Source organism: Gymnoscopelus braueri, assembly GCF_963280865.1.
Source record: "Gymnoscopelus braueri genome assembly, chromosome: 22".
Lineage (NCBI taxonomy): Eukaryota > Metazoa > Chordata > Actinopteri > Myctophiformes > Myctophidae > Gymnoscopelus > Gymnoscopelus braueri.
In genome coordinates, this window is record NC_137624.1 from 42,753,014 (window position 1) to 42,774,791 (window position 21,778).

The window sequence follows — 21,778 nt, forward strand, 5'->3', positions numbered from 1 at the left end:
TGTGAAATATAACCATTACATTACATTACATTACATTACAGTCATTTAGCAGACGCTTTTATCCAAAGCGACTTACAATAAGTGTATTCAACATAGGTAGGGAACGAAAATACTAATCACCAGAAGTCTTTAGTGCATTTTCTGCAAAAACAAGCAACCAAGAGTGTACCTAGCGCTAAGGTAAAAGTGCAATATATCAGCTACCTATTTCTTTAAACAGATGAGACAAAATAGCTAAATCAAATGAGCATGAGCTAAAACAAATAAGTGTATCGACTAAACTACTGCAACTCCCTCCTTGCTGGTGCTCCGGCATCTGCCATCAAACCTCTGGAGCTTGTTCAGAAAGCTGCGGCTCGTCTGGTGTTCAACCGCCCCAAGTTCTCCCACACAACCATCCTTCTCCGCTCTCTACACTGGCTCCCCGTAGCGGCTCGCATCCAGTTCAAAACCCTGGTGCTAGCCTATAGGGCAGTGAAAGGAACAGCTCCTTCCTACCTCCAGGCTATGGTCGATGCCTACACCCCTGCCCGACCACTTCGGTTTGCCACCTCGGGGCGACTGATTGCCTCGTCACTCAAGGGTCCTTCTGGCCGATCCACACGGTCACGACTCTTTTCTGTTCTGGCCCCACAGTGGTGGAATGAACTTCCCACTGATGTTAGGACAGCAGAGTCACTGCCCATATTTCGCCGCAGGCTGAAAACTCACCTCTTCAGGAAACACTACCCTTCCTCTCTGCCTGACCTACTTGTTGTTAACTAGTTGTACGAACGCTTGTTTTCTATTGCTGTATTGTTTATTGGATTATTGGATTGTTTATTGGATCTTGTTTAGTCGATACACTTATTTGTTTTAGCTCATGCTCATTTGTTTTAGCTATTTTGTCTCATCTGTTTAAGGAAATAGGTAGCTGATATATTGCACTTTTACCTTGGCGCTAGGTATACTCTTGGTTGCTTGTTTTTGCAGAAAATGCACTAAAGACTTCTGGTGATTAGTAGTTTTCGTTCCCTACCTATGTTGAATACACTAATTGTAAGTCGCTTTGGATAAAAGCGTCTGCTAAATGACTGTAATGTAATGTAATGTAAACAAGATCCAATAAACAATCCAATAATCCAATAAACAATACAGCAATAGAAAACAAGCGTTCGTACAACTAGTTAACAACAAGTAGGTCAGGCAGAGAGGAAGGGTAGTGTTTCCTGAAGAGGTGAGTTTTCAGCCTGCGGCGAAATATGGGCAGTGACTCTGCTGTCCTAACATCAGTGGGAAGTTCATTCCACCACTGTGGGGCCAGAACAGAAAATAGTCGTGACCGTGTGGATCGGCCAGAAGGACCCTTGAGTGACGAGGTAATCAGTCGCCCCGAGGTGGCAGACCGAAGTGGTCGGGCAGGGGTGTAGGCATCGACCATAGCCCGGAGGTAGGAAGGAGCTGTTCCTTTCACTGCCCTATAGGCTAGCACCAGGGTTTTGAACTGGATGCGAGCCGCTACGGGGAGCCAGTGTAGAGAGCGGAGAAGGATGGTTGTGTGGGAGAACTTGGGGCGGTTGAACACCAGCCCCAAGTTATAACCCATTTATTTCACAAAATAATGTGTTGGCAAATGACCAATATTTAGTTATATAGGTCTCAATATGTCACATTCAGCCCTGGACTTCACTGACTGAAGTAGGGGTCACATTAATCACATTAGATTCACAGAATGTATTTTACCCACAAGTTATTTTCATTCAAATGAAATGTGAATGAACTTGCACTAATAATGACTTTAGTTGATTTTTCACTCTTTAAAATATAGTATTTTTTAATTATTAATAATTACAGCTTGTAGATTGGCTATTTTCACGATTTTAAATTGTTTTTAAATAATAATAAAAAAGGAACATACAAGATTTCCACCCGACAGCCATAATATATAGCCAATATATGGTTCTGTATCAGTATATGAGTCCGTTTTTGCAGATTTCATTCTAATTGGCTACTATGCCTGAATATGAATTTCATGAGCCTGGGTAGGTCACCCTGGCTTGGCGGAGATATGCCCTGTAGCGCACAGCAGCAGCAGCAGGTGAAAGCAATTCACTTAAATGAGGGTTGTGTTGCACACCAAAAAACGGACTAAAACTGTCACTAGCTGGGTCTGGGTCTCTCTCTCTCTCATTCACTTTTCCATTCTCTCACTCTTTCTCTCTCCCTCCCTCTTTCTCGCTCGTTCTCTCTCTCCCTCTTTCCGTCTCCTCAATCTCTCGCTCGCTCTTTCTCTCTCAATCTTTCACTCTCCCTTTTTTCTCTCCCTCTGTCTCTCCCTCTCTCTCTCTCTTTCTTTCCTTCTCTCTCTGCCGCTTTTTACCTCCCTCTTTCTCCCTCCCTCCGTTTCTCTCTCCCTCTCTCTCCCTTTCTTTCTCCCTCTCTGTTGCTCTCTTTCTCCCTCCCGCTTTCTCTGTTCCTCTCTCTCCCTCGCTCCTGGTATCTCCCTCTCTCTCACCCACTTTCTCCCACCCTCTGTCTCTCTGTCTTCCTCCCCTCTCTCTTTCTCTTTCTCTCCCCTCTCTCCCTTCCTCTCTCTCTTTCCCTCTCTCTCTCTCCCTCCCTCTTTCTCTCCCCCTCTACCACTCTTCCTCTGTCACTATCTCCCTGCTTTACGAGCCTATTCATGCAATGCTTGAACTCCCACTCAGAAGGACATGTTTACATACTTGCGCATTACATATTTATACATAAACACGGATGCATGTGACTCCGTCACTGGACAAATTTACACACCTGCTCCCAATCACCACAGCGCAAAAGTAGGTCAAATCAATCAATCTCTCTCTCTCTGGGAGCAACAACAAGAAACAGTGAATGTAGGTTTTCATAGACATGGTCGCTTGTTTCTCTCACATAATCTGGCAACACCGACAGCCCTCTGTTGTCACTGCCACTGCGCTACCAGTCGGCTAAAACGCTGAACATGTTCGGTCGGCTCTGGGTCGGCCGAAAAGGTCCCGACGGACCCCCCGACGGACCCCTAACCGACTGGCCGACGCTTCCCGAAGCCAATTCGGCCCAAAATCGGGCCGACTAGGATTGGTCTGGACTTTAGAGCTCCAGATGTTCTTTAGTTGGATGAATGTGGCTCTTGCCTTGCCGATTCTGGCTCTGACGTCTGCATCCGTGCCGCCCTGACTGTCTATGACACTGCCTAAGTATGTAAAGGCTTTTACTTCCTCAAGTGCTGTTCCCTCCAGCATCACTGGGTCTCTGTTTGTTATATTGACCTTGAGGATTCTTGTTTTCCCTTTATGGATGGTGAGGCCAACTTGTGATGAGGTGTCTGCCAGCACTCTTGTCTTCTCTTGCATCTGCTTTTGACTATGCAAGAGCAGAGCGATGTCATCCGCAAAGTCTAGGTCATCCAGCTGTGAGGTCATTGTCCACTGGATCCCGTGTCTCCTCTGTGTTGTTGTGACCTTCATTATCCAATCGATGGCTAAGAGGAAGAGGAAAGGGGACAGTAGACAGCCCTGCCTGACTCCAGTCTTCACGTGGAAGCTTCGAGTAAGCTGACCTCCATGGATGACTCTGCATGTCATCCCTTCATAAGAGTTCCTTATCAAGTTGACCAGTTTTTCTGGGATGCCATAGTGTCTGAGCAGTTTCCAGAGGGTGTCTCTGTCAACACTATCAAACGCCTTCTCATAATCTATGAAATTGATGTAGAGCGGAGAGTTCCATTCCACTGATTGCTCAACTATGATACGGAGAGTTGTAATTTGGTCGACACAGGATCTATTTTGCCGGAACCCTGCTTGTTGGTCTCTTAGCAGCGGGTCCACAGCTTTCTTTATTCGTTCCAGGAGAATCCTGTTGAATATGTTTCCTGGCACTGAGAGCAGCATGATTCCCCTGTAGTTATGGCACTGACTGAGGTCTCCTTTCTTGGGGAGTTTGACCAGGTATCCTTCCTTCCAGTCTGTTGGAATTTCCCCTTTCTCCCAGGTCTCCTTTAACAGTGGATGTAACATCTCTACCGAAGCATCTATGTCTGCACTCAGTGCCTCTGATGGGATGTTATCTGGTCCTGTCGCCTTTCCGTTCTTCAGTTGAGTGATGGCTTTCTTAATTTCTAGCTTGGTTGGGATTCCACAGTGGATGAGAAGGTCTGTCTCCGCTGCTTGAATATCCGGAGGGTTTGATGGTGTCGGTCTATTCAGGGGCTCCTCAAAGTACTCTGCCCATCTTTCCTGTTGTTGTTGTGGTTCTTTGCTTGTATTCCCTTCCTTGTTTTTCACTGGTCGCTCTGGTTTGCTACTCTTGCAGGATTATCCAACGGGCCTAGTGGGCCCAGGCCCAGGGGCCCCTGAGCTAGGGGGGCCCCTGAGCTTGAGCCTATTATTATCTTTTTTTAAATATATATATATTTGTTTTCTGATGATATTGAACTCTTTGGTGCTACTATATATGTTTATGAATTGAATACCAAGGACCTTAATGGAAAAAAGACTGCAAGGACTTTTTTGGACGGACCTTTTAGACAAAGTGTTTTTAACTTGTACATTTTTGCCTAATAAAATATTCAATCAATCAATCAATCAATCAATCCACCTGACCGCGTCACTGTTATTAACTTTGCAGGGGCCCCTGCAAAGTGCCCTGCAAAGCCCCTGCAAAGTGCAGGGGCCCCTGCACATTGCAATGTGCACGCACACTGCGTGTGACTTCAGAGGGAAGGATCCAAAAAGCAAGTGCAAAACAACAACAAATATAGCTGCAAGCAGCGATAATACGGGGCCAGCGATTGCAGAGAGACTAAAGAAAGAAGCAATGATAAGTAATATGCACAATAAGCCATAGAAACATCTATAACAACTATATGAACTATGAGTTTTGAGACAGATTATGGGAGTGACTCTATGAGACCGGGGAGTTTATTTAGAAGGCTGTCGTTTGGCCTCAGGCTAAACGACAAGAAAACTGAGGTCCTCACCTACAACGTTCCACCAGAACATCAACCTCTGACTACAGCAGGAGGCACTGTGCTTAAAGAAGTCGAGGACTTTGTTTGAGTGTGTAATAATGAGACACGAGACAACAGTGTACCTTCTAGTGTGACTGTATTAAACTGGCGGGCCGGACGTAACATACACACGTATGCCCCAATGCTGCTGGGGCATACCATTACAAGAGGGGTGTTTGCATACAACACTCCCTATAACATCTCCCTTCTTTTAGATGATAACTTTTACATCGCTGACATCCTTAGTGCAAGTACAGTAGAAATTAGTGCAAAACAAATTCAATCATACAATCAATCCACAAAGTCTTCAACAACAGTATATAGTCATTTCACATTCTCCTGTCCTCCTTTTTTTTTTTTTTTTTTTACTAGTGTGTGTCAACAACAATAACAAACCTGTCACAGTCCCCTTTTTTTTTCTTTTTTTTTAACAGTACACAAACTTAGCTGAATAATTCAGAATTCACTACAGATCCAGTCTGTTTGGCACTTTTACCAGCCTGCCACTGGCCGTCCTGTGCCCTGGCACAGGTGGTGGGTCAGCCAAAGGCTGGTGCCCCTCACTCCGTCTGAGCGGGCTGACTTGCTGGGCACCCGTGCCAGTGTCATTGTTAGTGTCCATTGTGTTGTCGGGTGGACTGCTGGGTTGCCCAGCGGGTGGGCTGCTGTGCTGCGCATTGTATTGCTCAGGGTGGCGCTCGGCAGCGTCTCTCTCCGCTGGTCGCAGGTCCACCCGGTTACGGCGGTAGAACGTCCCCTCGACATCCACCAGGTACGACCTGGGGCCCACATGTTGCAGGCAGACTCCTCTTCGCCACCTGCCCGTCCTGTCCCCAGGCAGAGGTTTCATCCTTATGTCCTGTCCGATACATAGCTCAGGTAGATCTCTGGCCGATTTATCATACCAGAGTTTGGCGGTCTGGTGTTTTACTCGCAGCCTGTCTGGGACCCCAGTGACCACACTCGGCTTGTCAAGAGCGTGTCAGTGACCGGGAGTGGAGTCCTCAGTCTACGAGACATCAATCTCTGCGCAGGGCTGCTGAACATGCCCTCCGTGGGCGTGTTCCTCCACTGTAATATGGCCAGCCATGGGTCATTACCCTCACTGGCTGCCTTCTTACACAGGTTCTTCACTATCTTCACGGCCGACTCAGCCTTTCCATTCGATCTCGGGTGCCTGGGGGAGGACTTGACATGGTCAAAGTCCCATTCCTTTGCGAACCTCCTGAATGTTTCGCAGTCATACTGGGAGCCACAATCTGTAATTACCCGGTCAGGTTGTCCATGTCGTGCAAACTGGGCCTTGCACCTCAGCACTGTGGTCTCCGCTGACAGATCCGGGAGCAGCTCTATTTCCCAGAAATCTGAATAATGTGTTTATAATATTTTTATTAGGTTTTTTTCAAAAAAAGACAAGACGTAAAATAAAAAATAAAAAAAAATTAAAAAAAAAAGATAAACGAAGACAGAAAATAGAAATAAAATAAAGAGACAGGGCACAATTTCAAAACAATGATGGGTCATTGTAATACATTTACACTGCTAGATAAATAATAATGATAATGTAGAAAGTGGAAGGGCATACAGTCATCAAATAGGTTCAGTGTGATATTTGAGCAAGGTGATCTACTGTAGAAGTGGCTGCCATATATCATAAAACTTGTTTGAATTGTCCATCAGGTCATATCGAATTTTCTCCATGTGTAATATACAGGTAAGTTCAGATAACCAAGTCTTAAAGTGCGGCACAACATCAGATTTCCAGAGTGTTAAAATCATTTTTTTTGCAATTACCATTCCATACATTATTGTGCTTTGTACAGAGGCATTGTGATTTGACAATAAGCGAGAGAAACCAAACAGTGCGATCTCTGGGTCAGGTTTAAACACACATCCATACAAAACAGAAAACCATTTAAATATATCACACCAAAAAGAATAAAGTTTTGGACATGTCCAGAAGAGGTGGGTCAGAGAGGCTTCTGCCATTTTACATCGGTCACATAGCGGGGAAATGGTTGGGAATATTCTGTGTAACTTTGTTTTTGAGTAATGGAGTCTGTGCATCACTTTAAATTGTATTAATTGAAGTCGGACATTAACAGAGCAAGATTGAATTCTACAGAGACCCTCCTCCCAGACATCATCCCTAATCTGTATGCCTAGTTCATCCTCCCAGGCATTTTTCAATGAGTGTGTTACAAAGTTTATTTGCTCAGAGAATGTGTTTACCAATTTGGAAATGATCTTTTTTGATTCAGGTGGACCTAATAAAAGTTTATAGAGTGACCTATCTACAGGGAGAACCTCAAAGTTAGGAACAGATTGACGAGCATAATTTCGTATTTGTAAATATCTGAAAAAGTGTGTAGTGGGGAGGGAAAATTTGTTTTTCAACTGTGTGAATGAAGCAAACTGCTTATCAATATACAGGTCTTGTAAGGTGATTATACCTTTAAGCCTCCAGCTATTAAAAGATACATCTGAGAGAGATGGGAGAAATGCATGATTATTATGTATTGGGGTATGTATGGACGTGTCTGGCATTTTAGTGAATTTTTTAATTTGTTGCCAGATTTTCAAACAATTTGAAATAACAAAATTGTCCATCCTGGTGTGAGTGGGAGTTCTAGGAGCTGAGAAGAGGAGTGCTGGAAGAGAGGTATTTTTAGTGTCATTCTTTTCAATGGTAATCCATGAAGGAGTTTCGGTGGGGACCTCTAATTTGTAGCCATCCTGCCAGTACGCAAGGGCCCTTACATTTGCTGCCCAATAATAATGCAAAAAGCATGGTAACCCTAATCCACCCATTTCTCAAGGTTTGTATAGATGTGTCTTTGATATTCTGTGAGCTTTAAACCCCCAGATAAATGGCATAGTTAATGAGTCCACTGATTTAAAGAAAGATTTTGGCAAGAAGATGGGAAGGTTTTGAAAAAGATATAAAAATCTTGGGAGGGAAACCATCTTGATTGCATTTATGCGACCAACCATGGAGAGAGGAAGAGTCCTCCATTTTTCAATATCCCCCTTCAATTTCTCCACTTTTTCAAGAAAGTTCATCTTAATGATTAATTTAGGGTTTTTTGGTAGGATTACCCCTAGATATTTCACTTTGTCTGTGGTTTTGAAAGGAAGGTTATGCAAAAATTCACTGTCAAGTTCAGCACCTATTGACATAAATTCACTCTTCTGCCAGTTAATTGTATATCCCGAGACCTCACCAAAGGATTTAATGAGATCTAATAGAACAGGAATAGACTGCTCAGGCTGTGATAAATAAAGAACAACATCATCAGCATATAAAGATATGTGATGATCTATGCCCCCTATTTTAATGGGTTTGATGAGTGGATGGTTCCTAATGCTAATAGCGAGTGGTTCTATGGCGACGGCGAAGAGGAGCGAGCTGATGGGGCAGCCTTGGCGTGCGGAGCGATGTAGTGTAATAGGTGCTGATCTATCTTGGTTAGTGAGGATGGAGGAAGTTGGATGTGCATGCAGTATTTTGATCCATGACACAAATATATTTCCAAATCCAAATTCCTCCAATACCTTGACCATGTAGGGCCATTCCAGTTGATCAAAGGCCTGCTGTGCATCCAAGCAGAGGACAGCCAGTTTAGAGTCCTTCTTGTACCTACGATACATGATGTTCATTAGCCTTCTGACATTAAAGAATGAGAGTCTGTTAGGGACAAAACCAGTCTGATCAGGGTGTATAATAGAGGAGATGTGTTTGTTTAACCTGCCCGCTAGTATCTTTGTGAGAATTTTCATATCTGTATTCAGTAGAGCAATAGGACGATAAGACGATGGTTCAGTCTCATCCTTGCCGTCTTTTAACAGTAATGAAATATTGGCTTCATATAATGTACAGGGGAATTTCCCAGTTTCAAACGAGTGTTTAAACATCCTTAAGAGAAGTGGAGCTATTTTGGCAGAGTACTTTTTGTAAAATTCAACGCCAAAGCCATCTGGGCCAGCGGCCTTACCATTATTGAGCGAATTTATGGTATCTAGGACCTCTTGGATGGTGATCTCAGAGTTTAAGTCATCTCGAGCAGCATCATTAAATTTTGGGAGTTTCAAATGTCCCAGCCAATCACCAACATTCCCCTTTGCTTTTGAGGTGTATAACTGTTCATAATATTCCCGAAAAGTGTCATTTATTCCTTTAGGTTCAATGATCATTTCCCCAGACTTTGATCTGATTTTGTGTATAGCTCTACTTGCTTGCAAACCTCTAAGTTGTCGGGCCAATAATTTATGAGGTTTATCCCCCAGTTCAAAATGGTTCTGTCTAATCTTATACAATTGTTCAGTTATTTGAGTGGATAAAATAGTATTGTATTCGTATTTTAATGTCAGGATGTTTTGTAAAATAGATATATCAGAAGCGTCTCTGTAATTACGTTCAAATTGTGATAATTCTATTTCAATTTCTGAGAGGCGTTTTCGCCTTTTCTTTCTTATGGATGCTTCAAAAGAGATGATATGACCACGAATGACAGCTTTAAAAGATTGCCACAAAGTAGAGTCTGTAACAGCTAGATTATCGTTAGTTTCCAAAAACTCAGAGATCTTATCAGCTATACATTGACAAAATGATGCATCAGAGAGTAGTGATGAGTGAAAACGCCAATTATATTGCTGCTTCTTAAAATTAAGGTCAAGGACTAAGGAAACTGGTGAATGGTCTGAAATCAAAATATTGTGGTATTTTGATGATGTCACATTTGATATTAATTTGGAATCAAGCAAAAAAAAATCAAGTCTTGAAAATGATTTATGTACCGAGGAGAAATAAGAGTATTCTCGCTCTTCCGGATGCCCCAGTCTCCAAATATCTACTAGGTTCATAGAAGTCATTAAGTTATTTAAAACCACGGAGGAGGTAGAGGAGTGGCTAGATTGAGATGATTTATCCAAATAATTATCAAGAGTTATGTTATGATCACCTCCAATTAATACGTGTGTATTATTAATATCAGGTAATAAATTAAATATTTTACGGAAAAAAACGGGGTCATCAAAATTTGGGCCATAAACATTAAGAAGTGTGACATGAAATGAATTAATATAACCCGTAACCATAATATATCTGCCGTTTGGATCACTAACAGTAGAAATGTGTTTAAATGGAACAGTATTACGTATCAAAATAGCCACTCCCCTGGCTTTACTGGAGAACGTGGATTGAAAGACCTGATTAGCCCAACTGCATTTAAGCAGATTCTCTTTTAATGGATTAATGTGCGTTTCTTGCAAATATATGACATCAGCAGACAAAGATTTTAAATGGGAAAACACTTTAGCTCGTTTGAGTACCTGGCCCAGGCCACGCACATTCCAACTGATGAAGTTGATGCCTCCACTTTTTAAAGATAAATTAGGACACATAACGAGTGTTCCTAATAATAATAGCAGTGTACACATAGAAAGCCCTGTTAAAGAAATACAAATAAGACAAAGAAAAGAAAACGAAAAACATTATCCCCCTCCCCCCTTCCCACTTTCCCAAATAAAGTGAGAGCATTTGCCCTTCATATTCACTTAAGGGTTGCCGGGCCATATAGTAGTATTAAATAAAATAAACGCTAAAGTTCCATTGGCCCCTCTCCAAAAAAAGTTTGTCTACTCCCTCTCCTCTCCAGTAATTCAAGATGCTTAAAACCAGCATTGGTAAACAAAAAAAAAAGGAGAGAGGAGGAGATAAAAAAGAAAACGGTCTTGAAAATGTTCCAATTCGAATGATCACCAGATATAGATTACATACCGAGATGAATTAAACTGTATCAGCGGTCAGTCCTCTGTCTCCTCACCGTCCAGTGAGACCAGTGTCTCTGCGAAAGCCACCGCATCCTGCGGGGAGGCGAAGATCTTGTCCGTACCGTTGTGTTTGATACGCAGGCGAGATGGGTAGATGAAGGTGCTGGAGAAGCCAGCAGTTTGGAGACGTTTTCTTACATCGCCGTACGCGCGTCGTTGTTTCATCATCTCCACGGGTTCATCTGGAAATAGGTAGATGGGTTTGCCATTGAACTTCAGGGGAAACTGCTGGCGGGCCAGCTGTAGTATTTTCTCCCTCGTTTGGACGTGGTGAAGCCGTGCGATCATTACGCGCGGCCGCGCGCCCTCTCCATGGAACTCCCTTCCAAGTCGATGTGAGCGTTCCACCTTTATTGGCTTGGGAAAGTTATCAGCACCCAGTAATTCAGGGATAAGTTTCATCAGGAAATCCGTGGGTTGTCCTTTCTCGATGTCCTCAGGTAGGCCGACGACTTTGATATTCTGACGTCTACCGCGCAGTTCAAGGTTAAGAACTTTCAAGTGCAATCTGTCATTTTCAGCTTGTATTTTCTCACATGTTTGTTCCGTAAGGGTGAGACGCCGGTCGTAATCAGCGCTGGCATTTTCCACTTCCTTCACTCTGTCACCAAGACTCGATAAAGCAGCCCGGGTCGAGGCCAAAGATGCTTCTAAATTGTCAAATCGATCATTCATTGTCTTGTTCATGCGTTGTATTGCAGCAAGAATGTTTGTTGGATCGATGTCGGCCTCAGATGGCTCTGTGTTTGCAGCGGCGAACTCAGGTGTTTTCTGAGCAGCCTGTGGAACAGGTTGTTTGTTATGTAGGTCTTCCTGCATCTTTGCTTTGTTCATTTTTGATCTTGTCATCTTGAAATGCCTCAGAGTAGAAGGAGATAAGTTAGAACTGAAACTTTTGAGCGTAATATTCAGTAAATAACCGTGTTTTTGTCGAATATGGAGAGGAGCTCTGGGAAAGCGTGTCTACTCCATATGGTGCTCACGAGCGCCCCACATAATAACTTTGTGGACCTGAGAAATCTGAATAATGGTCAACCATAATCAGAAAGTCTTTTCCAGCTTGTTTGAACAGATCCATGCTGAGGATCTGCCATGGTCGTGTTGGGAGTGCATGGGACATCATTGTCTCCCGCTGTTGCTTATGTGAGTATTCATTACACGCTGAGCACTGGCTCACATAGTCCTTGACCTCACCGTGCATGTTGGGCCAGTACAGCGTGTCTCTGGCCTGTCTGTAGCAGGCATCTCCTCCTACATGGCTGGCATGGATGCGTTTCAACATTTCTGCCCGCAATGATTTTGGCACTATAACTCGCTGGCTCTTGAAAAGCACTCCATCCTGTGCACTGATCTCGTCCCTGATTGACCAGTATTCTCTGATCGCCAGAGGAGTATCCTCCCGGCAATCTGGCCAGCCCCGGAGCACTGCTGCTTTCAACAACTGTAGGCCTCCATCACCCCTCAGTATGTTGCTTAATCTGGTTCAGCCGCTGGCTGGTGACATTTAGATACTCAGCCTGGTTTATTTTTTCAGTGTCCTCTTGTGCCCTCTGCAGGCAGCAGATGGTGTGTTTCGTATATTTTGTGTCAGTCCCCTGTGATGGAGCTGTGGCCCTGCTCAGTGTGTCACTGATGTGCATGTCAGGTCCTGGCTTGTACACCACTTTGAGGTTGTAGGCCTGAAGCGTGAGCAGCATGCTCTGGAGCCGTTTGGGTGCTGTGAGAAGGGGCTTGGTGAAGATAGAAATTAGTGGTTTGTGGTCCGTTTCCGCTGTGATCTCCTTGCGAGGTACGTCACGAACCCGATAAACCGTTGTACGGCCTTGGCATCTTCGGGGTGTGGCATGTCTCGGACCGCCCTAATTTTCTCTGGGTCCGCTCTGAGCCCCCCTGCCGAGAGAATGTGTCCGTGAAACTTAACCTCTCTGACCCTGAATTGCAGTTTCTTTAAACTCAGCCTCAGTTTAACCTCTCTGCACCTCTGCATGAGCGCTATCAGTTTTGTATCATGGTCCTGTATGGCCTCCTCATCTGTCTCCCCACACCCAACTATCAATATGTCATCTGCTATTGGTTCTACCCCACCTAGTCCTGCCAGTAACTCATGCTGTTTTCGCTGGTATATCTCTGGGGCCACGGACACCCCAAATGGCAGCTTTAACCAGCGCTTCCTGCCCCACGGCGTCCAGAATGTGGTGGTGTAACTACTCTCCTCGTCTAGTTTACATTGTAAAAAAGCATCTCGTGCATCTACAAGAGTGAAAATGCGAGCCCTGGGCAGCTTGTAGAGTACATCTTCAAGTGTCGGCATTATGTAGTGAGACCTCTTTAAAGCCTGATTCAGTGACTTGGGGTCTATGCAGATCCTCAGCTTCTCTGGCTGTCTGACAATTACCATGTTGCTAATCCACTCTGTAGGCTCTGTCACTGTGGTTAAATGGCCATCTCTCTCATACTTATCTAACTGAGCCTTGACTGCATCTCTGAGAGCCACTGGGACATTGCGTGGTGAAGCCTGCACTGGGGTTACATCTGTATGTAGCTCAAAGTGAACATCCCCCGGGAGTGACTCAACTGGCTCATTGAAAACATCATTGAAAGTCTGCACAAGGTGCTGTCTGGTTAGCGGCTCTGAGCTGCTATGTCCTACCATAAGAAGCTCCTCAGGGATGGTAAAACGCATTAGACCTAAACGCTCACTGGTTTCACCTGACAACAGGGGTCTCTGCCCGCTCCTAACTATCTCAAAATGCAGCTTGTGTGCTTTACCCCTCACTACACACTCTGTTTGGAATATGCCTATGGAGTGCATTGATTGGCCTGAATACAGTACTAACCTGGTCTGGCTTGGTAGTAGCTGTGCCTCAGGAGCGAGTCTCCTCATATCTTTTATGCTCATCACATCACAGGTTGCCCCTGAATCTAACTGGCACCTCTGAGTCCCTCTATTCATTTTTATGTTAGCAAACCATTTCTTCCCACGTCCCTGAACTGCCCCTATGCTCTCTGCTGTGTATATGTGGGCCTCTGTGCTAGACCTGTCCATGTCCTCAGGTGCATCAGCGTCTGCTGTATGCACGTATGACGTGTGGCTTGGCCCCTTTTCATACACACCTTGGCAAAATGATTTGCTGTTCCACAGTGGCGACAGTTTTTTCCAAATGCTGGGCAAAGGTCACGTCCGCGCCTGTGCATGTTGCCGCAGAATCTGCACGTAGTGCTTTCATTTGCGCCTGGGGTCTGATACTGAGACCTGTCCGATCGTTCCTGCCTGGGTGGAACTCGTGGTCGTCGGCCATCCGTTGCATGCACGGTCTCTAGTAGCGACCGGTCCTGTGTGATTGATTTTATCCTTATGTCTGTCATCTCTGCAGCACGGCATATTTCTATGGCTGATGCTAGTGTGAGATTCTTCTCTCTGAGTAGACGACGGCGCACGCTTTCGTCACTCACACCCAGCACCAGTCTGTCTCTTATCAACTCCTCCCTGAGTCGTCCATACTCACAGGAAGCAGCTTTCTCCCTCAGCTTCGTCACAAATGCATCAACGGGCTCCCCTTCATCTTGCTTGCAGTTTCCAAAAACATATCTCTCGAATATGACGTTTCTAGCTGGCTTGAAATATCCCTCCAAGGCGTCGAGGATAACTTTCACGTCCTTCCCCTGCTCCGCCGTAAGTCCCAAGTTATGCTTGTATATATGACGACATTCACTGCCCATCACTCTTCGCAGGGTTGCTGCTTGTACATCCTTTCCTTTCTCATTTAATCCTGTTGCCAATACATAGTCTTCAAATTCTGCACTGAAATTGTCCCAGTTACTTGCAAGATCGCCGCTCATCTTCATCTCCTCCGGTGGTGGTATGTTTGCTGCCATGGTGATGTTGTTAGCTTAGCTTGCTGCTAACCGCTGTTTCACTCGTCTTTTCTTTCTTTCTTTCTTTTTTTTTTTTTTTTTTCTTTTGTCGACTTCACGGGTCCCGCAGTGAAGTACGGTACCCTTCCACTTAACTACATTCGGTTCTAGCCACTTCTGACATCATGTTTGAGTGTGTAATAATGAGACACGAAACAACAGTGTACCTTCTAGTGTGACTGTATTAAACTGGCGGGCCGGACGTAACATACACACGTATGCCCCAATGCTGCTGGGGCATACCATTACAAGAGGGGTGTTTGCATACAACACTCCCTATAACAACTTCAAATACCTGGGCTCATGGGTCAACTCAACTGAGCAAGATCTTAAAGTGAGGAAGGCACATGCATGGAGGGCCCTGAATAGAATGACCAGTGTATGGAACTCCAATCTCCCCCGCCAAATCAAACTCAGCTTCTTCTACGTGACAGTAGAGTCCGTTCTTCTCTATGGCAGTGAATGCTGGACCCTGAAACCAGCCCTTGAGAAGTCCCTGGACGGGTGCTACACCAGGATGCTGCGTGCAGTGCTTAACATCAGCAAGAGTGCGCATGTTACCAACATAATCCTGTATGAGGGAATACCAAGGGTGAGCGAGAAGATTGCTGTAAGGAGAATGAGACTAGCAGGACACTGCCAAAGGCACCGAGAGCTGCCAGCCAGCAAACTGGTGCTGTGGGAACCAACACATGGGCACCGGTCAAGAGGACGCCCCACACCAACATATGTGGACACGCTCAAGAAGGATGCAGGAGCCCATAGCACCAATGAGCTGGCCAGATGTATGGAGAGTCGGGATGACTGGAAGCAACGATGGAGGGCTCGTCTGAGGATGACCTAGAGAGAGAATAGTGGCACCAGGAAAGAAGTGAGTGATTGCGTTGGGAAAACGGGTGTGCTTGATAATAGAGTCACCAATGATCACCGCTGAGGGAGGTATGAAGGGGAGGACTGTAGATGGAGGCAAGGATTCCACATTGTTGGCTAAGGGGGCGGGTGGATAGGGCTGGGACGGAGGGGGCAGTGAAAGGCCGAGATGTGTGACCGGCGTGAGGGACACACACTTTTTCGCCGAAAGCTGGAGCGAATTTCGACCCCCGGACTGGCGTCGGACCACCGCCTTCAGCAACAGGTCATTTACCTGTCCGGGAGCCAGTAGCCCTGAGGCCACATCGAGGGTGTTACATTGGGGTCGGGATTAGTGGAAAATCTTCAATGGCCAAGAGGGAGTAGCCTGGGACCAGACAAATCTGCGAGTGCAAAAAAGAATTGCACTCTGCGATTTGGGTCTGGCACCGCTCCATAGAGAATCCATTTCCTGCTCCAGAAGACGTGTGTGACCAATCAGGGCCCAGTATTCGAATATGGGAGACTGTAATTGGTAGTTGGTTGTAGGTCTAACAAATTGCGTCGAGGGCCATTGTTTTGATCCCGCCCCTTGGGGGAAAAAAACGTCCGCATGGAAGCACCAGACTCATATCCATGCAGTGATATAGTCTGGCTACGCCAGGCTAAAGAGGGAGTACTTATTTTTGGTAGAGGGAGGAGGGGAGTGGGGGCAGGGTGCCCCATGTTTACCCCGGGAGACCGTTGTCCAGGGGACTGGAGTGGAGCTGACCAAAGGTGGATCCTTGGGTCTGGCCCCGGCTTGGGACCAAGCACTGGGGAGGGCCGGGATGGTATCGTCTAGCTCCGTCGTCTTGGGCCTGGTGTCAGAGCGGATCCAGCTGCATAGTCTCGGCCTTGCCTTTCGGCCTGGCGGAGACAATGAATAAGAGTGGCAGCAGACCTGCAGTTTTCTGGGAGTTTGTTCCAGATATATGGAGCATAAAAACTGAATATTTAGTTGTGATTCTAGGGACAGAAAGTAGACCTGACCCCAGATGACTTGAGAGATCTGGATAGTTCATGATATCACACAAGATCAGCTAAACCATTCAATTATTTTGAACCAACAGTAATAATTATACAACTAGTTTTGTGTAGTGGTGAGTGTGATAGACACACAACTAGTGTTGTGTAGTGGTGAGTGTGATAGACACACAACTATAGTGTTGGCGTGGCTTGGTTTGTCGCCTCAGGGCTCCATCCAGACCAGATGGAACCGGTCCTGACAACAATTACCACTGATCTCAGTGTCACTTAATCGTTCATCCCCTGCACCTGTATTATTAACAATAAACCTGTATTATTAACACAATAAACCTGTATTATAACAGCTTTTCAATTTGTCTCTGTCAGGTGGAAATTTACTGACACACTACACTGTCTCTCTACATTCTATGTATGTGCTTACCTTGTTTACTATTTCTCACTCTGGATAAAGAGAGTCTGATAAATGCCTACATTGTAAATTGTAACCACTTTCACTTAAAACTAAATCAAAAGTAGCTAAAATAGCCAATCTACAAGAGCTTGTAGATTCGCTATTTTTGCTACTTTTGTGCGACACTGTAGTATGATAGTGTAGGACATATAAAATATGGAGATAAGAGGTTTCTGACTGACAGCAACAATTTTATCCTCTTTAGAACAGATGTGTACAATAAAAGCTTTTCATTGTACACTGAGGCATCGTCTCATTTCAGTCCTCAGGTCATGTTCTGCTTCTGTTTCTATCATGCGAACGTTGAACGCTGTCATCGCTTTGTTGTGTGTGAGTTCTTTATCATATGCATAGTTTCAGTAGCGGCTGGCGGTGATTTTGGGTGGGATGGCTAAAAGGCATCCATTATACTATATGATACCCATAGTTCACCCTGCAGCAACAGCATCACATTCCAGATACCAAGTTACAGCAATGACACTACTGTAGGGTGTAGGCTATGTAGGCAGTGCTAGCAGCACCCTACAAGGGTCCAGTTGTTTGTAATAACAGCGTTGTTTTAGCAAACGATCAAACGATCAGCTTCGCTGTGTGGTGTAAATAAATCAGTATAAATGTAAGTTTAGTCCAGTATAAAGTAACAAACAAAAACTTTCTAATTTCTTCTTTCTAAATCTGGTTATATATTCGTGGTCAAAAAACTGTTTGCTGCCGTCCTCACTCAGGCTCCAAACATTTCCCCCTGTCCAACTGTCTCCCGACAGTCTGTCTGTCATTCCTTAATCAAGGGGTTCCCGCACCCTGTGGGTTCTATTGCATAGCTCAAGCAGCGGGGGGCAGCAACGGGTGTCCAAAACTGTAAATAAAATATAGATAACTAAATTGACTCTAACACATGTTGATCACATGACTATAGAGATACTGTGTACCGATTTGTGTGATGTTTGGACAAAATCTGTTGGAGTAATATCCAAACATGTTTTGCACAAATCGGCCTCCTGGTAGCGCTATAACAGACCAATCTGAAAAATTCGGGCCAGGGGTTCTGAATTGGCATCCAGGGAGTGTGTGTGCACAGTTTCGCAGTGACCGGGCCAACGGTGCTGGAGATTAGCTGCTGACAGACAGACGGACAGACGGACGGACACAGGGCAAAAAATACAAATTCAATAGACGAGAGCTGGACGGGGGGCTCTCTATGTGGGGGCCTATGTAGTTTTAATTTAATTAAGGGTCGGACTCTGGCTCTGGAACAGTGGATATCAGTCGGCCCATAATTCTAGAGGGCCGCCCCTGGCCCTGGGGCCACTAGGCCCGCTCGGGATCCACCACTGCCTCTGTATGATGTCACGGTTATTAACTTTGCATTTTTTGTCACTAAAGAGCTTAGTAATGCATGTCAATAACAGCCCCAAAAGTCATACTGAAGGAATAGCTCAAACATTCACAAACATTCACACAAGATGTGACAAGAAAGAAGCGATCATCATACCTTTGAAATGAGCGTTTATCCCCTTAGTTTACCTTCACAGAGGACAAATATTCCATGCAATAATCAACTCTGTGGGGAGAAAACCAAAGTGAATGATGACAGATAATTTAGTGTAATGTATCACCTGCTTATGTGTTTCTATCAAAAGTGACTCATGGAGGTATTATAAAATGAGCCTGGAGGTATGTGTGCCTGTTTTTTTATTTTGTTGTTGCTCTCACGCAATGCCTGGAGAGAGAGAGAGAGAGAGAGAGAGAGAGAGAGAGAGAGAGAGAGAGAGAGCTGGGATTTTTGAGCAATCTGCACGAAACATTTTACACATGACCTTTGCTGACAAAACGTTAGCGGCGGATTTTCCATAAGTGAAAGAATTAAGCTTTTAAGAGCCAATGAATGTTTTTCATTTCATTCAAAATGGTGGGAGATCTAAAGGTCAGAGGTCAAAAGTCAGACCCCGAAAGTTGTCGGGCATGAAGACGCATATGTGTATCGAAGTTTCATGGCTGTAGGTCAAACAGGGCATGAGTTGTACCTGTTCAAAGTTGGCACTTTCAATTGAGTGCTATAGCGCCACCCTTTGACGAATGAGTGTGAGAATTATTTCTTGATAGTTTTTCATAACCATCTACCATATGGCCGAGTTTCGTAAAAGGCGTATGCACGGTTAAGCCAGAACTGCGAAAAGTGGCAGAAGAAGAAGGAGAAGAAAAATAACTAGAAAAAGTGCTCCTCGGAGCACAGGTCTCCGCCAGGTCAGGTAGGTTATTGTGGCCTCCAGGTGGCGCTATAATAGGCCAATGTGAAAAGGTAGGCATTTCTTCTCAGGCCTTGCACGGCAATCGGACACTGCATTCATGATTTGAGGTATTTTGTTCAAAACAATTGTTTTGCTAAATTAGACCTGCTGGTGGCGCTATAACAGGCCAATGTTAAAAGGGTGGCATTTGCTCCTCAACATAGTGTGAATGTGCGTGCAAAGTTTGACCGCAATCGGATGCTGCGTTCATGATTTGCGGCATTTTGTTCAAAACAAGCCACTACTGCAAACTTTAGATGTAAATCTTAGCCAATCAGGATGGAATATGAAAAATCAAACAAATCAATCATGTGTACCGATTTGCGTGAAATGTGGATAAAATCGGAAGGAGTAATATTAAAAAAATAGTTTTACATAAGTCGGCCACCTGGTGGCGCTATAAAAGGCAGATGTGAAAAATGCAGGGCAAGGGTTTTTCCTTGACCTCTAGGGAGTGCGCTTACAAAGTTTTACACAGATCGGTGCAGTTATGGGTAAAAACACGAATCGGCCTGTTATAGCGCCACCATGAGGCTGATTTGAACATTTTCAATTGGCATTTCATCCTCTGCATAGTGGAAATGTACGTGCAAAATTTCAAGGTAATTGCACGCTGTGTTCATGATTTGAGGCATTTTGTTCAAAACAGAGCACTCCTGCAAACTTTGGAAGACATTTTTAGCCAATCAGGATGAATTATGAAAAATCTGAAAGACATGTTTCGTTTAATGACTATAGAGATACTGTGTACCGATTCGTGTGACGTTTGGACCAAATCTGTAGGATTACAGTAAATAAATGTGTTTTTCAAAAAGCGGCCTCCTGGTGCTATAACAGGCCCATGTGAAAATTTTGGGGCAGAGGTTCTGAATTGGCATCCAGGGAGTGTGTGTGCACAGTTTTGCTGCGATCAAGCCAACGGTGCCAGAGATTAGCTGCGGACAGACGGATACACGGACGGACGGACGGACGGACGGAAGGACGGACAGGGGGCAAAACATACTCTCTCGCCATGCCTTTCGGCCTGGCGGAGACAATAATGCCAATCTTAAAACGGAGCCCAGCTCAGTGCCTGAGCTCTGGCCTACAACTATAATAACACTTCACAATCATAATCTATGGAAACCCTTGATCCACAGCTTGGGGGTCCACCATCACCATCAGACCTCACCTCTGATCACTGGGCCCTGGCATCAAACTATTGTGACACTGCATTCCTTGAAATGCTGTCACTCTGTTCATTAATCTCTCATCAAGTACGTTTCTGTTTTGACACTCAGGTATCTTTTCCCATTGTTCCATTGTTCCATTGTTCCATACCTTTAGATTTTCTCATCAACATAGAATACCTGTTCACCTTCATGGAAATAACAACTATTGAAGTTACCTTGCCAAACAACAAAATAGTTTAGCTGGTAGAACATGATCTCCTCCTGTCCTCAAGTAACACTGTCCTTTGAAAAGACAGCAACCTCTATAATAATAACCATATGTATAATATGCATAGCCACTGTATAGGCCTACTGCCAACAATACGTATTTATTGACAGCTTCAAATATGGCTACCTCTACAGCATTTGGATTAGGCTCATGTACATACAGACCACTCAGCAGTGGCTCAAATCTCTTCCTCAGGCAGCAGTGAAGAAGGCCGTTATACTGATCTGTTGTAATTGTTGGGGATATTAAACTCATGCATTCCCCACTTCATATACTGTATTGTGTAAGGCATTCTTTGAACTTTTCATTAATTTACTATTAGTCCCATTTCATTAGGCCAATAGGTCAACATGAACGAATATCTACTGGTTTGTAGAACTAAGAGTGTACTGGCTTTTTATGACTACGATTTAAATTTGACCTATCATATCAACTTACTTATACTCTAGTGAAAATGAATATTGACACTAAGTAGAATAACCTGACCAGGCTTTTCTGTTCGCAGATGGGAACGAGGCTGTGTTCTCAGTGGCTTTAGCGCCGGGGATAAATAGATGCCATGATATCCAAACACAACAGGCTCATGATGCTTCAAATGGCAGGCTATTCATTATCACATAATTAAAGGTAGGGTAAGTGATATTTTTTGGTAAAAACAAAAAGTATTTTTTTAAAAGGTTAAAATACTATATTCTGATAGTAATCATTGCTATAGAGTGTTTTTTCAGTAACAGATGTCTCCCTGTCTCTCCAGCTCTTTAATAAACAGAAAATACATTTTTCGGTAGGTGTCAAAATCTCAGCCAATCAGGAGAAAGTACCCATTTTTAAGCTTAATTTGTATAGTTTTCAGTTCAAATTTTGCATGCTCATTTCTTAGTGTCATCACTTCCAATTTCACTTGTTTAATATGTGTCCTGATTGAGTTCTCTGTCCTGTTTGGATAAAATTGGAAATGAAAAGAAC

At 44.3% G+C, this 21,778-nt stretch overlaps 1 protein-coding gene across 1 annotated transcript in view; it reads right to left on the bottom strand.

Annotated features, from left to right (window-relative positions):
* LOC308077936 (uncharacterized protein) overlaps window positions 1-21,778 on the bottom strand; it is a 196,499-nt gene that overhangs the window by 102,925 nt on the left and 71,796 nt on the right. The gene's annotated exons all lie outside the window — the stretch shown is intronic.